Source organism: Lynx rufus, unplaced genomic scaffold (genome assembly GCF_022079265.1).
Source record: "Lynx rufus isolate CCGP_SWC_20201006 ecotype Redwood Valley unplaced genomic scaffold, mLynRuf1.p SCAF_9, whole genome shotgun sequence".
In the NCBI taxonomy this organism is placed as follows: Eukaryota; Metazoa; Chordata; class Mammalia; order Carnivora; family Felidae; genus Lynx; species Lynx rufus.
The window spans coordinates 39,206,123-39,214,767 of record NW_025814897.1 but is presented as its reverse complement, the minus strand read 5'-3'; positions in this window follow the sequence as shown (position 1 = coordinate 39,214,767).

Genomic DNA, 8,645 nt, shown 5'->3' with positions numbered 1-8,645 from the left:
CTATATGTGGCTAGTGGCAACCATATTGGGCAGTGCACTTCTAAGGGAATTTTTTTCATGTTTATTTATTTATTTTGAGAGAGAGTGAGAGTGCAAGTGGGGGATAGGCAGAGAGAGGGGGGCAAAGAGAATCCCAAGCAGATTCTGTGCTGTCAATGCAGAGCCTGACATGGGGCTCTCTCCCACATCATGAGATCATGACTTGAGCCAAATCAAGACTTGGACGCTTAACTGACTGAGGAACCCAGGTGCCCCTGGAAGTGCATTTCTAGAGGGTCACGATCTACTAGGACAGATAGCAGGCGATAATTATAGTTATTATAGGACATGGAAATTATAAGTAATATTTTTCATTTAATAAACAATTTTTGAGAACCTAATATGTGCTGACATCACAATATGGAGATGACTAGGCCTTGATTTTGTCGCTAAGATGTGCCCAATATAGATACAGGAGTACTGATGCATAGGGGCACTTGTACCCCAATGTTTATAGCAGCACTCTCAACAATAGCTACATTATGGAAAGAGCCTAAATGTCCATCAACTGATGAATGGATAAAGAAATTGTAGTTTATGTACACAATGGAATACTACATGGCAATGAGAAAGAATGAAATATGGCCCTTTGTAGCAACGTGGATGGAACTGGAGAGTGTTATGCTAAGTGAAATAAGTCATACAGAGAAGGACAGACTCCATATGTTTTCACTCCTATGTGGATCCTGAGAAACTTAACAAAAGACCATGGGGGAGGGGAAGAAAAAAAAATGGTTAGAGAGGGAGGGAGCCAAAACATAAGAGACTCCTAAAAACTGAGAACAAGCTGAGGGTTGATGGGGGGTGGGAGGGAGGGGTGGGTGGGTGACGGGTATTGAGGGCACCTGTCGGGATGAGCACTGGGTGTTGTATGGAAACCAATTTAACAATAAATTTCATAATAAAAAAAATTAAATTAAATTAAATTAAAAAAAAAAAAGATGTGCCCAATATAGTGGGACTCTAACACCGTCAGATCAAATCCCCACTTGAGAATTTTTTTTGTGGCATGTAGAATACCTCGCTGAAATAAGCCTCACTGAAACAAAGGTCTTTCAAGGACATGGGGCTGGGAGTATTTACCTGATTTGGCCTACTCTGAGCGTCAGAATCTTGAACTATGATCATCAGTAGAGACCATCTGGTCCAGGTGTCCACATTTACACAAATCTGACAACACTGGAAACGGTCTTTAGCTTTAGACTATAGAACAACCACGGAAGAATTTGATGGTAACGCACCTACGTCCTAGGGTGAAAACGCACACCCAGTTTACGCATCGCTGCATACATTTAAATAAGACAACTGTAAGACCCACAAGGGATTCTGATACCAATTCCTTATAAATACAATCTGGTAAGAGATCTTGAGCAGTGTGGCTGAGTTTTAACTATTGGCCCTGTCTGGATTATCTTCTGTGTGTTTTACTGTGTTCTTATCAGAACATGAGCAATACAGTCTGTGCTGGAACATTCCATCCCTCCTTCAGGGCTTTTGCTTACCCAGACCTCTTTTGCTTTATGCACTTACTCGAAACATGCTCTTCCTCAGCCATTTCTAGGGGAGGTTTTGCAAGCTGCTGCCGTACTTCTGTCTCTAAATTGGGCCCTCTGCTGCTCTACCTGAGTTCTCTGTGGCCGCTGAATTCTTTTGGGGGAAGACCCTGCTTCGAAGTGCCGTGGGAATGGGAGCGTAGTTTCAAACTCATTTTGACAGGAAAAGTCACTTCTGGCTGAAAACACGTCCCTGATTATACAGCACATGGCACCATCTGTGGGACACCACCAAACGTATCTCATTCTGTTCCCTCCACTGCTAACTGAAGGGCTTTGCTGTTAAATCGCATACAAGATGGTGTGGAGGATGCACATTCTGGCCACTGATGACGATGGCTTACACTGCGCAGTGGACGTCTCTTGGGACTTCACCCTCTTTCTAGGATAACTAGCTCCCCCCACCCCCCCACTACATGGTCATCATGAGTGGTAACTATGCTTGTAGCATGTGTCTTTCCCATTCTTCCAGAGATAATTGCACTAGAGATGAACACCTGGTCCAAGATTCCTTCTCTGAGAGTTTAGAACTGTGAGAGAGAGAGAGAGAGAGAGAGAGACTGATTCTATCTGAGACAGCATGTGGCTGGAAATGTAGAGCAGTAATTGCAGATCGGGTAAGGTTGATCCACAGATACAATGATGAAGCAAATGCTTTGGTCCCCAAGACATCCTTATTTCCTTAAAACAAATTTTTCTGAGTTTGCTTAGGTGAGTTGGAACAAATTGATTTTTGCTTACACACACACACACACACACACACACACAGTAGTGGCTCAGCAAATGCAAAGAGTGGCAGGCAGAATTTTAAGATGGCCTTGGTGACTCCTATCCATGCTTTTGTATAACCTTTCCCCTTAGGTTGTGGGAGGGAACTGTAACTTGCTTCTGATCCATAGAGCGTAGTAAAGTGAAGGGAATTTTCAATCATTAGTCACTTGACTTTAATAACCAAACAAGAGATGATCTCGGGCTGATCCAACCTACTCAGGTGAGACTCTGAAAGAGGGTCTAGAGGTCAGAGATTCAGTCTTTCCTGCTGGTCTTGGAGAAACAAGATACATGAGTTCTGCACCTGCAAAGAACTGAATTTTGCTGACAACTGCACTAGCCTGGACAACGACCTGGAGTCTGACTTGACCCCGGGTGGCTGACATATCGATTATATCTTCATGAAACCCTAAAAAGAGGACTCAATTATATCATGCTTGGACTTCTGATGTACGGAAACTATAAGGTTTAGCCTGTTTGTGGTAATTTGTTATACAGCAATAGAAAAACCATAGAGAAGGTGCATGAATAGCTGTGTTGTTTGTTATTCAAGCTCCCACCCTAACTCCTTTAGATAATAACTGACATTCTCTTTCAGATCTGATCTGTGATGACTCCAGTCCACTCATATAGATGGACCCTACGAGGTCAATTAGCTGTATTCCTACTTCTCACTGTTTATCCTTTGGCCTTTTATCCCCACAAAATCTTGTGAAAACCATCGCTCAGCTCTGATTTCCATGGGATTGGTGACTTGTTATAAAGAATAGCTCAGCCACTGCCACAGTGAGGACAGAGGTGGAGAGGGAGACTTATAGGCATGCCTGGCCCCAAGGACAAAGCACGTGTGAAACTGCACTGGCTCTGACATGAAATGTAAGCACAAGGCTCACTAATGGAACTTTCCTCATCTCTATGTGGACATGGGCCTCTCAGGAGGAAACCTGGCAGAGATTCTGCTTTGGCAGGAAGCACCCAGCTCGCTTCCCTGTTGGCCAGAGTCCACAAGTTTAGGCATCAGCAGGCCCCTGGCCATTCAGAACTCTTCTGGAAAAATCGAAAGCGAAGATGCTTGAGATTTGGGTGCTGGGCTCTTGAGTCATCTAGTAAACAACCCAGTTATAAAAGAGTAATCATATACGGCATCCACATAACATTTTGTAGGTTCTAGGTTGCTCTAAGCTCTATTTATCATCTGGTTCTCTCGATAGTCCTGGAAACAAAGCAGTTGTCATCATTCCTGTTTTGCAGATGTGAAAATTAATACAGGGAAACCTCACTAAAATGGAGTGGAGGGGTTTGACAGGGGGAGCTCCCATGTCCTACTTCTTGAGGTCAATTACAAATCCCGTATGAAGAGACAGACCTCCCATCAGGAGGAAGAAAGGCCCTCGCAACAGTCCAGCCATTGGGAGAGAGCCACAGCTCAGCCAACGAGAAGCCACTATACTTCCAACTTCCGGTTCACTCCAATGGACTTTTTGTTTATAACAGCCTTTTAAACTCCCTCCTTTCCTCTACAAAAGAGTGTGACTCTCCTTTGTTCTTGGGACTTGCCTACAGTTTTGCTGTTATTTTGCTTGTCCCAGATTGACTCCTCTATTATTCCCGGGGCGGGGCGGGGGGGCATCTTTTGCTGGTAAAATAACGGGCAGTTTTATTTTTTTTAATTTATTTTTTTAATGTTTGTTTTATTTTATTTTTTGTTAAGAGAGAGAGTGAGACAGAGCACGAGCGGGGAAGGTTAGAGAGAGATGGAAACAAAGCATCTGAAGCAGGCTCCAGGGCTCGAACTCACAAACCATGAGATCATGACCTGAGCTGAAGTCGGATGCTTAACCATCTGAACCACCCGGGTGCCCTGTAACTGGCAGTTTTATTTTTGAGGTTAACACTGATGAGGAAACTGAGGCTCAGAGAGATTAAATGCCTTGCCCAACATCACATAGCTCAGTGAGTGGCGGAACCAGGCCTGGAAGCCAGTCCTTCCTCTCAGCAAGTCCCTCGCTCATTCTTTCCTTCCATAAAGATATTTCCAGAGTACTTCTAGGTGCCAGGCACTGTAATGTACCCTGTGGTGATCAGGGCAGATGACCCTGAGCCATCAGCTAAACAACCCCAGAAATAATTGGTGAAAATGTGATTGTAATGGAGATATGCAAGGTTCTAGGAGAGTTTGTTACAGGGTTCTCTAACATAGCTTGGAGAGTTGGGAACTTTTCTTCTGAGGGAGTAATATTTAAGCTGACATCTAAAAGCCAAAAGTTTTGTTGATCAGGAGAAGATGGGCAGCATTTAGAAAGATATGTTCATATGGCTGCAGGGTAAAATAAGGGAGGATTGGGCCAGATGGGACTGGGAAGTCTGCCAGGGGCCAGACCACTAAGTGCCTTAGAGTTCTGGTTAAAGATTTTTGTAGTGATTCAAAGAGCAGTAGGAAGCCTTGACAGTGTTTTGTTGTTGTTGTTGTTTGTTTATTTATTTATTTTGAAAGAGAGGGGGGCGGGGCAGCGAGAGAGGGAGAGAGAACCCCAAGGAGGCTCCCCGCTGTCAGCCCAGAGCCCAGCACGGGGCTGGACCTCCTGGACTGTGAGATCACGACCTGAGCTGAGATCAAGAGCCAGAGGCTTAATCCGTTGAGCCACCCAGGTGCCCCACAAGCCTTGACAGTGGTTCACCTTGGGAAGCGCACATTCAGAGTCGTGTTTTCAAAATATCACTCTGCCTGCCACGTAGGACACCAGCTGGAGGTTGAGGAGGGCAAGAGTGGAAACAGAGAGACAAAAAGAGGAGGTCACCGCCACAGAGCAAGCAGAGGATCTGGTGAGTGTGGCAGTGGGGATGCAGGAAAGTGGACGGGTTTCATGACTGCATGTGGCGGTAGTAAGGCAGGAAGAGGGGTCAAAGACCTCCCTCTTTCCATGGTGTTCATTATCTCCCAGGCTTAGACTTCTTGTGTTTGCTTTCCTTCTTACGGAACAAAGGCAAAGCCAGGGGCTTCCACACCGCAGCCGGCACACAAAAGAAGGCCAGCCAGGCCTCAACGAAGTCAAAAGCTCTTAGAAATAACTCAGCTTGGAAGAACTCCCCAAATATCGCATTGTTAGGGACTCCCACAGGATCAGGAAAGCAGGCAAAACGTTCCCATTCGATACTCACCTGTTGGATCAGACTTTTTAAAGAAGGCATTGAACTTCTCCCCAGGGAAGAAAAATGAATAACTTGTCAGATAACACGAATGGGTGAATGTCGTGTTACATAAAATCTTCCAAGTGCTATATTGAGGTTTAAGACCGTTGGGTTACCACAGTTTCTGAAGCCCAAGATGGCGGCTCTGGACCATGATTTGTCCGGAGATTTGTTTAGAATTAAAAAAAAAAAAAATTGTTCTTAAATTTTCTCCTCGAAATCCTGAGGGGAGGGAGTGTTTATAAACAAATAGAGGACGCTACGGAGAGTGACAGATAGGAAAGAAGAGAATTCTGTGATACTCAATTCATGGCTGGTGTCTTGCCATGTGTTGAAAAGGGTGTAGTAGAAAACACGCGGGCTTTGGAATCTGAGCTGAGCTCAGAACCTGCTTATTTCATTTCCCAGCTGCGTGGTGTTGCATATCTGAGTCACCCCTTCTGTATCGTACGGTTATTACGAAAAGTAACGCCATGCGTTCAAAACCAACGCAGAACCCGGCACAGGGTAAACGTTCAGTAAGGCTAGTGGCCGTGTCGTCCGGGGGCCTGTTACTCAAAACCCATTTTTCGGCACGTCTGGGGACTCTGACACTGAATGAACCATTCTTCACTCTCAGTAGCAATAACGGAATTTGAATTTTTTCAATTTGAAATCGAGGGCTCCTAAAAGAAGTAGCTTGATTTAAAAAAAGAAAATCACCAAATATAGCCTGAGTACTATGTGCCAATCATTTTGCAAGGTGATGTGAGAAACCTAAAGAGGTGTAAGACACAAATGTACAGACTTGGGGGGTGAGACACACGAAAGACCTAGAAAGGAAGCCAGTCAGGCTTGGGTCAGCTGAGCTGCGGGTGAGGACAAAGAGGCTGTATGCTCTCATAAATGGGATTGCTGCCTGGCAAGGGTAGCCGGGCTGGGACAACGGCTGGCAGGGTCTAGATGACCAGACCCACTCTCCTCATGTCTGAATGCAATCCCTAACTGCTGGTTCAGAAAGAGTAAAAAAGAACATTTTTTTTTCCCCAAGCAATTCAGAGTTGGTGTGGAATGGGTCTGAATAAAACATGGTGGCTTCCCGATGTGTGAGATTACTGCCCTGACACTTACCTGCAAAGCCAGCATCATTTGTCCTATACCCAAATGACGGTCAATGGATAACCCAAGGAGTTTTCAACGACAAAAATCTGCTTTCAAAATTGCTGCCAGAGGAAAACCGTCCCCACCGGGAGAGATCTGAGGGCTCCAGCCAATTTTCAACCCAATTCAAAATCACGAGTATTTTCTGAACATCTACTTTGTGCCAGTCCTGTGGGCCACAATGCTCTGTTGACCGTCTCACAGGCTAGTGGAGGAGACAGGCATGTGAACAAATACATTATGAAACAGCATCCTGAGTACAGGGGTAGAGATGTGCTTTGGGTTCAGAAGTCCTCTGGAGGAAGGATGATGTCTGAGGAGGGGGAGTGGGATGTCTGAGCTGGGGTTGAAGGGTGAACGAACAGTAGGATTCAACAGAAGGGTGTGGGAGCATGGAGGGGTGAAATGGCTTTCAAGGTATTATAGGCTGGGAACTCTAAATGGGTCTCACCTCGGGGTGGGCCCGGCTGACAAGTGAAGAAATCCGTGGCCAGCGTTTCATGCTTTTTGGTTTACAGAACATCGGGCCAACTCTGTCCCAGATACCTCCTCGCCATTGTTCAATGCATCTACTTTTAGCTTAAAGTTTTGATCCTTGTTCAAAAACACAGACATATTTTAGGTTGTTGCTATTCATTTATACTTGAATGAGGATGAGTTCCGTGTGCTTTATCGGGAGATGGTTTAAGATATTCAAAGAACAAGACTGTTTGAGTGCCCAAGTAGAAACCTGGTTATGTTCAGCAGCCCCCTCGCCCTCAATCCCATTGGCTTCAAAGCCTTTGTCTGTAAGGCCAGCTACTGATGACTTATATATTTGAAGACCTACAAATATGCTGGCTTTTAGTGATGCTAACTTCTCTATGTTGTCAAGTACATTTTGTTTTTCTAGGATACGTCAGTAAGAACCTCTGGCAAGTATCAAGATGGGTCGCCTCCTCTTAATATTAGCCACAAGTTGGCCTTTAGCTACAATCTGCTCCTTCCATTCAGGTACAGCATTCTGAGAAAGATGAAGAAAAAGACTTCTTTCTTCCTTTTCTTTCCTTTAATTAAACTTACCTGGAAATGCCCAAACCGTGCTCCAATTCCTCCCGTGGCTCGGGCCCAGATCCTCAGAGGAGAGTGTGCGTCTGTCTCTATTAATTGCTTATGTTCCTGTGTGAGTCCCCAGGCCATTCCCCTGGCCGTGAAATACACATTTTGTGGACTTGCCAGGTATTGTCAGATATTGTTCTTGGCAAAATACTTTGTTCCATTATTTTCCTGCCTAGAGGCAGAGAGGACAGAAGAGCCTCTAGAAGTCAACCTGGAATTCTCTTGCTCCACATAATGGTGGGAGGTTCTGGGAGTAGGAAAAGCATGTAGCCGAAATTGCACTTCCCTAAGATGTTCAGTGGAAACCAAATCCTGAAGTTCTCGGGCGACAGGAATCTTGGGATGCCGAAATCTCAGCAAGCATGACTATGTCTTGGAAGTGACTGACGCCAGTGTTGCCAGCTTGAGACAGGGGGCACAGAGAAGGGACTGTAAGCTGGCCTTCGGTGACTCGAAATATGGCCATGCATTTGTCTAATAATGGGAAGAGTCAGAACATAACTGAGATTTGGCAGAAGAGGAAAGGGGCAAGACCCAGGGGAACTGACCTTTAATAGAAGGTCCAGAGGGTCTAGGGCAATTTATTAGGCCAAGGACAGTGCATCTCTGTTTTCAGCAGTGGCCTGCTGAGGAAAGGGCAGCGGGAACAGCTTTGTCTCTCTCTGGGACTAAAGGTACCAGAATGCCCATATAGAGGGGCAGGGCCTCTGACAGACACACACTTGACTCCAAAGCTGCTGCTCTTTGCATTCCATAACACCTCATCCTGGGAGGAATTATTTCAAGATGATTGTACTCTTTGAACCCTAAGAAGAGTCCTTTTGGGGGTCTTGATCCTCACCCAGGGGTCTCTAG